Below are 8,945 nucleotides of genomic sequence, written 5' to 3'. Positions count from 1 at the left end.
GAAGGAGAAGGAGAAGGAGAAGAAGAAGAAGAAAGAAGAAGAAGAAGAAGAAGAAGAAGAAGAAGAAGAAGAAGAAGAAGAAGAAGAAGAAGAAGAGGAAGAAGAAGAGGAAGAAGAAGAGGAAGAAGAAGAGGAAGAAGAAGAAGAAGAAGAAGAAGAAGAAGAAGAAGAAGAAGAAGAAGAAGAAGAAGAAGAAGAAGAAGAAGAAGAAGAAGAAGAAAATTTCTTGAGAGAGATAGGTCCTGACAGACAAAAGTGGGTTGCTAATGTGCCCACTTCTCAAAGGAAGTTTAATAGAGCAAAATCACAAGGTGGGTGCAGTGTGGGTCAAAACTATGATCAATCAATAAGATTACAACCATAGCTGCTTAGGTAATATTGATCCAGTGAGGAAGCAGGTCACATAGCAAACATACATGGATAGAATAAAGACCTTCTTGGGCTGGTGAGATAGCTCAGCTGACTAAGCGCCTGCTTTGGCAAGTGCAGGGAGCAGAATTCCATCCCCGGCCCCAACCCTGGGGCGTGCTGAGCTGGCGACTGAGTCCAGGTATAGTGGCCCAGGTCTGTAGTCCCAGTGCTGGGGAGGCTGAAAACAGGAGGATCACTATGAGTTCAAGCTGCATAGTAAGACCCTGTACCAAATACGTATAATGAGGAAAAAAAAAAAAAGAATAAAAACCTTCTTTAGGAAGGGATGGTTCAGGGGGTCTTGGTCACTCACTGAGGTGGTTGATGTCCATCTAGACTTTATTGGACCAGATGATACCAATTACCTTGTGCTCTGAAGAGGAATGTAGGCCGGGACTTTCCATCTTTATCCTGAGGCCTGGTCTTGTGCAGGTGCGCCTCGGGCCACAGTTGTGCTGTGTTCTCATTCTCTGCACTGCCTCCCTGGAGGCCCTACCTGTATCTGACCGCCTACAATCTTCTACCTAACTTAGCCATCTATAGTAGCATTACAAAAGATGCTAGACATTAAAAAGATGATGATATATAGCCAACTTTGTGCCTGTAGTAGAAACAATTCAGATATAACTAAAAAATTTCTTTGGAAAGCACGATTTATTAAAAACAGAAAAAATAATTACAAATTAGAATACTTTAATAGTTTGAAAAATTCAAGTGTTTAATTAAAACCCTCCCCAAAGTGAGAGTGCCAGGCATAGATGACTTAAGCAGAGAAGTATGTCAAATATTTGAAGAAGAAATAATGTCGTTAGGTAAACTAAGAAACACTTCTCTTCTAATTTCACAAGACCAGCATAACCCTACCTCCAAAGCCAGAAATCATTTTACAAGAAAGCAAGAAATCAAATCTCCCATAAATACAGACAAAATAAATCCTCAACAAAATAGCAAAATCGACACAAAAAGCCAGGTGTGTGTGTGGTGCTGCAGGCCTAGAATCCCAGCTACTCAGGAGGTTGAAGCAGGAGGATTTTGACTTCCAGCCCAGCCTGGGTGGCTTAGTGAGACTCTGTCTCAAAATTAAACATAAAAAAGGACTGGAGACATAGCTCAGAGTGAAGGCCTTGGGCTCAATCTCCAGTAGGAAACGAAAAACAAAAACAAACCTCAACAAAAGATTGTAACTCCTGGTCAGGTGGGATTTATCTCAGGAATTCAAGGTTGGTTTAGTATTTTAAAAAATGTTAACTTCCTCTACTGGGAATTTTCCTGGAGGATCTGAAAACATCATATCATAGTGACATATGTGTGCTTATGTTTATAGCAGCACATTTTGTGATAGCCAAATCTTGGAAACAACCAAGATGCCTATCACCTGAGGAATGGATGAAAAAGATGTGGTATTTTTATACAATGGAATATTACTCAGCTATAAAGAATGATAAACTCAAAGCCTTTTTATTTAAGTGGATGCCACTTGAAGATATACTTATAAGTGAAATAAACCAGACACACATGTGTAAATATCATATAGTTTCCCTAGTATAAGAACTCAGAAGAAGAAATACAAATAGAAAGGTATAATACAAGTAAAAGGAAAGCAAGAACTTGAGGACTAGACAATGAAAAGAGAGCAAGGAGGAGAGCTAGGAAACATGACAGGGGCAAGCCACACAGTTATATGTAGAAAATGGGTAAGGCAATGATCCTGAGAATCTTCAGAAGATTTTTGAATCAAGCAGTTAACTGGAATGATTCTCACCCTGACTAACTATATATACAGACACCTGTGAACTAGCAACTGCACTGAAGATGGCAATTTGTAATAGTAGGTTCATGCTTGGTGTGCCTGCCATTCTGGTCTTCTGACTACGGGCTGCTTGTCATGACATGCCAGTTGCTGCCGTTCTGTCTCTCAGATAGATGACTGTTCAAAAATGTTAACTAATCTCTTTAACAGGATTCAAGGATATAAATCAGAAAAATGTGCAAAGAAACGTTGAATAACTTTTGGATGATATTCAATACTTATTTATAATTTTAAAAACCTCTTAGTTATCTAGGAATAGAAGAAAACATTCCCATTTTGAAAAAAATACACATATTTTAAAATTCACCTATCATTATATTTACTGGTAATGTTTTATCACTAGTTAAGAAAGCGACAGTCCCTACTTTATTTTCTATTCACATTGTGTGTAATTTTAATCCATGGCATAAGGCAAATAATAGAAACAAAAGCCAAATAACTTGGAAAATATATGGTAAAATGATTTATTTAAAGATATTATAATTGTGTATGCACTTCTCAGAGGAAGAAATACAAGTGACAAATAAATACATGAAAAAATGTTCCACAGCACTGGCCATTTGAGAAATGCAAATTAAAACAACATTGAGATACCCTCTCATCCCAGAAAGAATGGCTATCATAAAGAAATCAACTTACAATAAAATGCTGGAGAGGCTGTGAGAAAAAGAACCCTTCTCCACTGCTGGTGGGAATGTAGACTGGTGCAGCCACTGCGGAAATCAGCGTGGAGACTTCAAAAAACTAGGACTGGAAATCCCATTCAAACTAGCTAGTCCCCTTCTGGGTATTTTCTCAAAAGAATTGAAAACATCATACCGTAGTGATATATGTGCACCATATTTATAGTAGCACAATTTGTTACAGCTAAATCTTGGAAACAATCAAAATGTCCATCTCTTGAGGAATGGATGATAAAGTTGTGGTATTTTTATACAATGGAGTACTACTCAGCTATAAAGAAAGACAAACTCTCAAAGTCTTTAAGGTAAGTGGATGTAACTAGAGGCTATACTCATAAGTACAATAAATCAGACCCACATGTATAAATATTGTATTGTCTCCCTAGTGTAAGAACCTGAAGGAATAAATAAAACCTGAAAGGTATAATTGATAAAGTAAAACAGAAAGAAACTGAACTTGAGGATTAAACAACAAAGGTGAGAGAAAGGAGAAAAGATAGGAAAAAAGGAAAGAAGGAAAAAAAACATGCAAGTATATATACAGGATGGCTGAGATTATTGTATTCATAATTTCCATCAGGTTGTTTTTTTTTTTTTTTTTTTTTTTTTTTTTTTTCCCGGAACTGGGGATTGAATGCAGGCCCTCGCACTTGCCAAGGAAGCACTTATTCTACTGAGCCATCTCTCTGGTCCCTCTGTTGATGTTCTGAAAGTAGCAGTTAATGTTTAGAATTTTCACCTTGACTAACTTTGCATGCTGATATCTGTGATCTGAGCAACTACATGGAGGACAGCAATGTGTAATACAAATCCCATGGTTGAATACCTCTCATCTTGGTCTTCTAAATGTGTTCTGTCTCTAATGTCTTATCAATTATTATACTCTCCTTAAAATAAAATGAAAAAAGACAAGGAAAAAAATTAAGATTTCTTGAAAGCAGGAATCAATATTCAATTATTTCCGAAATCTTGCATGATTATATCTGTTAATCTGAGCAATAGATTTGATGATAAAAATAGATAATATAACAACCATTGTTAATTAGCTATTCCTGGGGCTGGGGAGATGGCTCAGTGGTCTAGAGCACCTACTTGGAACAAGTTTGGTGGAGCACAGGGACTGCGGTTCAGTCCCCTAGCACCACATGCCAGCCAGCCCTGCCCCCTGGTGGGCTGAGCTGGTCACACACACACACACACACACACACACACACACACACACAAATAAATGGATAAAATTTAAAAAAAATGTAAAAAAAAAATTAGCTATTCCTGTTTTGAAAATCTGTAACATATGTGTTGTTGTATGTCATCCTATTTCTTTTTTTTCTATTTATTTTTCCTTCTGTTTTTACTCTTCAAAATTAAAATTAAATTTAAAAAAGAAGATATCGTAATTGTGTATGTAAAAAATTTAGGGAATTGTACAACCCCCCACTAGATTTAATAATTGAATTTAGCATGGTTTTAAGATACAAAGAAAATATACACAAATTATTGTATTGTTACGTTAGCAGCAATCATTAGGAAAATGAAACTTTTAAACATGTCATCAAAAACATAAAATAGAAATAAATTTAATAAAATGTATGTGCATTCTCTACACTCAAAACTATCAAGTTAGCTAAGAGTGCTTGATATATATAATATGTATTGGTCAGAAGACTACAGATTTGCTCCTCAAATTACCTATAGATTTAAAACCTCAGCAAATTTCTTTGCAAAACTGATTCTAAATTTTATAAGGAAATGTGAAGGACTTGGAACAGCCATAAATATCTTTAAAAGGTGAAAGAACAATGCTAGAGGGCTCACACTATCTAATTTCAAATCTATTATAAATTCGTGTTAATCAAGGCAGTGTAGGGCCAGGGAGATGGCTCAGTAGAATAAGCATTTACCTGGCAAGTACAAGGGCCTGAGTTCAATCCTCGGTTCTGGAAAAAAAAAAAAAAAAGGGCAATGTAGTATTGGAGAAAATATTCACAAATGAAACAACAGAATTCTAAAATGGCCCCACACTCATGATTAAGTGATTTCCTGGACAGAATACAGAAAATCATAAAGGAAGGTCTTATTATTAATTTTATTTTCAACTGACTAATAAAAATTATAAAGAAGTCCTTTTACTCAGTGCTCATCAAGATCAAATATGACTTCACTAAAATTAAGGACTGCTGGTAAGGACTCAATCCAGAGAAGGGAATGATGTCAACAAGGTGACAGAGGGCTGGGGAGATAGCTCAGTGGAATAAGAGCTTGTCTGGCAAGTACAAGGTCCTGAGTTCAATCCCTGGTACCACCAAAAAAACAAACAAGGTGATAGAATAGCAAATCCTGGATCCTCCCTCCAAATACACAGACCAGATGTCTTGGAGAGAAATCTAGAAAACAGTTAAGAGGGTTTCTGCCACCCTGAGCCATTGTAAACCAAATTGAAAAATTTGTCAGAAAAATTTATAGCTGTCTGTGTTCCTAGAATCCCTCTCTCTTCTCCAGCAAAGGTACATAGCAGCTAGGAGGATCTCTCAGACCCCCACCATCTCCCTGCAGAGGGAAAACAGTGGAATTACATATAGTACAGTATTCTGGCTCCTGGGGCTGGGGCGGGGGGATCTTCCAAAAGACTGGCCTCTGTCCCATCTACGCCCAAGCACAGACAGACCAGGTGCTAGGGTGGGAGTATCACAGAAGGCATTCAACATGCGCCAGTGTGGAGTACCAGAGATAGACACTAGATAGAGTTCTACTGCCATAGTCTACCACAGCTCTAGAGTGGCTAGAATACTGCAGGCCTAGGGGAACTCCTGAGTAGAAGTCAGCTAATGTCTTCTATTAAATTGCACTGAGAGGTTATATTTCCTGAAAAGGTTTGCAAAGTTTCGATAAAATTTAGCTGGGACCAGGTGTGGAGGTGCATGCCTGTAATTCCAGCACCTAGGAATCAGAGGCCAAACAGTTCAAGGGCAGCCTGAGCTACATAGTAAAACCCTATCTCAAATGAAAAACAAACAAATAAAACAAAAGAACAGCTTTAGTCAAGAGAGGTACCTAGTTTTTCAAATGCTGAAATTCCCAATAGAAAATAATGAGATATGCAAAGTAAGGGAATCATATAAAGAAATAAATTATATGTACTGAAATTAACCCTAAAGGCATGGAGATATAGTACCAAAGAATTCAAAATAATCTCCATGAGGATGCTCAATGAATTCAAAACATACTTGAAAATAACCGTGTGGGAGGTTTGTTAAAAAATACTGCAAATGTCCAATAACAATGGCTAAATGCCACATAGATGGATGTAACTTACTGATTCTCTGAATTCTGTTTTTAATATTTGATATTATCACTAAAATGATATCTCTTAGAAAATCCATGAGAGAGATTGTGGACTATACAAAAACAAAACAAGAATAGTTGCTGAGGAATCTGAGAATCTCAACAGAAGCGGAGTTTATGAGGAAGAACCAAACAGAAGTCCTGAAATGAAGACTATAATACCTGAAGTGAAAATCCACTGGAGGAAAAACAGCAGCTTTCCTCAAGCAGAGGAAAGAATCATTTGAAAAAAAGAAATCTCTTGATATTACTAAGATAGAAGAAAATAAAAAAGAAAAATTGAGAGCCAAAGGAACTTGTAGGACATCAATGCAAGAAGAATCATTCTCCCTCTTTCCTTTTCCTTTTCCTTTTTTTTTTTTTTTTGAGACAAGTTCTTGCTATGCAGATCAGACTGGCCTTAAACTCGCTATGTAGCTCAGGTTGGCCTTGAATTGATCCTCTGGCCTCAGCCTCCTGAGGGCTGGGATTACAGGTGTGCACCACCATACCTGGCCCTGCCTCCTTTTCCTCACTTCCACAATTTAAAGAAATCAATGCAAAATTTCAAGAAGCATTACAAATGGAATAATATGCATAGTATGTACATATTTGCAATTCAATTGCAACCAGAACTGTCAAAGAAGTTCTGGAACCAGAATTGTGGAAAGAATTAAGTTTGCGAAATGAACATGTGTAAATATCATATAGTCTCCTTAGTGTAAGAACTCAAAAGAAGAAATACAAATAGAAAGGTATAACACAATTAAAAGGAAAGCGAGAACTTGAGGATTGGACAATGGGGAGAGGGCAAGGAGAAAAGCTGGGAAACAGGACAGGGACAAAATCATACATTTATATGCACAAGATGGGCAAGGCAGTGGTCCTGAGAAACATCAACTATACATGCTGACACCTGTGAACCAAGCAACTGCACTGAAGATAGCAATGTGTAACAGAAGGGTCACACTTGGAATACCTATCATTCTGGTCTTCTAAATACGTACTTCTTGTCATGACATACCAATTATTACCATACTGTCTCACAAGTAAAAGTTTGCTTTCAAAAAAAATGGGTAATAAATGAAACACACACACACACACACACACACACACACAAAGTCACTGGACTGTCATGCTACAATGCTGTATACGGGTTAGATTTCCAAATTTCTGTGTAAAAACATGTAATTGTTTATTCATATTCTTTAAATATTTTTCATTTTTAGAAATTCTTATCTCCATATTCTGTAGGGATTTAATGTTTAACATATCAATACTTGATGGAAAATACCTGTTCCATGTTATGCCTAAGATATTTGATATTCAGACAGATAGTGAAGTTAAACCTGACTGCATATGTTGTAGGGTACTAATAAGCTTCTCTTCTGGAGGTTAACAACCTAAGTTTGCAGACCAAAAATTAGAGAAATAGAAGGGCTTCAAGGACAGCCAACATTTTGACCCTAGCCTTTCAAGGTCAGTGAAGACTCAGGACATAGGAGAACTTATACTGTAACATCATGTAACTCAATTGTGTCCCAAATTTTCTGATCAGGGAGATTATGTGGCCATAGAGCAACGTGATTGATGGTGTAGAGTGTGCCTAAGGAGAGTCACCTGGAGGGAAAACATTCTCTCAGGCTTTCACAGAGAGTAAATTGGTCAAGCAATGGCCGTGACTCATCCACATGGCTGACACTGACAAAGGATCTGCAACCTGTGGTACAGGGTTACAGGATAAATCCTGAGGGTACTTGGCTGATCTTATCAGATACAAAAGTTATATTTCTTGTTATATAGGTCTTTGTCTTGGTCTTAAACACCCAGCAGAAAAGTATAATAATGAGGTATGAAAAGTAAAGTCATATTAATATGCTGAGCTGTGAAAGGCTCCAGTCAACAACTTCTGTGGATAACCCACTACTATTGTGGACTGCTGGACTGTGTTGGATTGTTTTGCTGAATTCATGCACCTGTAGTATTTAGATGACAATGGAATACCCATTTCTGACAGGACTTAACAAAAAGAGGGGATAGAAAGGAAGGATCATTTTGTATCTGTATATGCAGAATATTTAGGATAGATATACAGTTTCTTTTGCTTAAGTCAGTGAGAAGAAAGATTTGTACTAGTAGTGTTTGGACAGGATATCCTGTCTGCATCTTGTACTATGGATAACCACTAAGAAGATAACAATGTACAATGTGTTAATTATTGAAACTGTCCTATTAATCAGTTTTGAAACTGTCTTATTGCTATTTGTTTCTCAATAAAATAAAATTCAAAAAAGTTTGTGAAATGAGGTAACACTGTAAAAGAATCTTATACCAAGTCACATCATAATCACACTGTCCAAAGTCATAGATAAAAAGGGAATCTTACAAGCAACAATCTTAGAAGCAGCAAGGGAAAAGTGACTTATCATGTACAAGGGAACTTCTAGTGGATTATTGGAAGATTTCACAGCAGAAACTTTACAGGCTGGAAGGGATCAGTATGGTATGTTCAAACAACTGAGAGGAAAACAAAACAAAACAAAACAAAACAAAACAAAGCCTTACCAATCAAGACTACTATATCCAGAAAAGTTGTCCTTCAAGAACGAGGGTTAAAAGGGCCTGAGTTCAAGCCCTGGTACAAAAAAAACCACACACACACACAAAAAAAAAAAAAAAAAAAAAAGAAAAAGAAAGAAAGAAAGAAAGAAAGAAAGAAA

The sequence above is a fragment of the Octodon degus genome, unplaced genomic scaffold (genome assembly GCF_000260255.1).
Source record: "Octodon degus isolate 3935 unplaced genomic scaffold, OctDeg1.0 scaffold00009, whole genome shotgun sequence".
Taxonomy (NCBI): Eukaryota; Metazoa; Chordata; class Mammalia; order Rodentia; family Octodontidae; genus Octodon; species Octodon degus.
The sequence above is the reverse complement of the archived record's forward strand: the minus strand, read 5'-3'. Positions refer to the sequence as shown.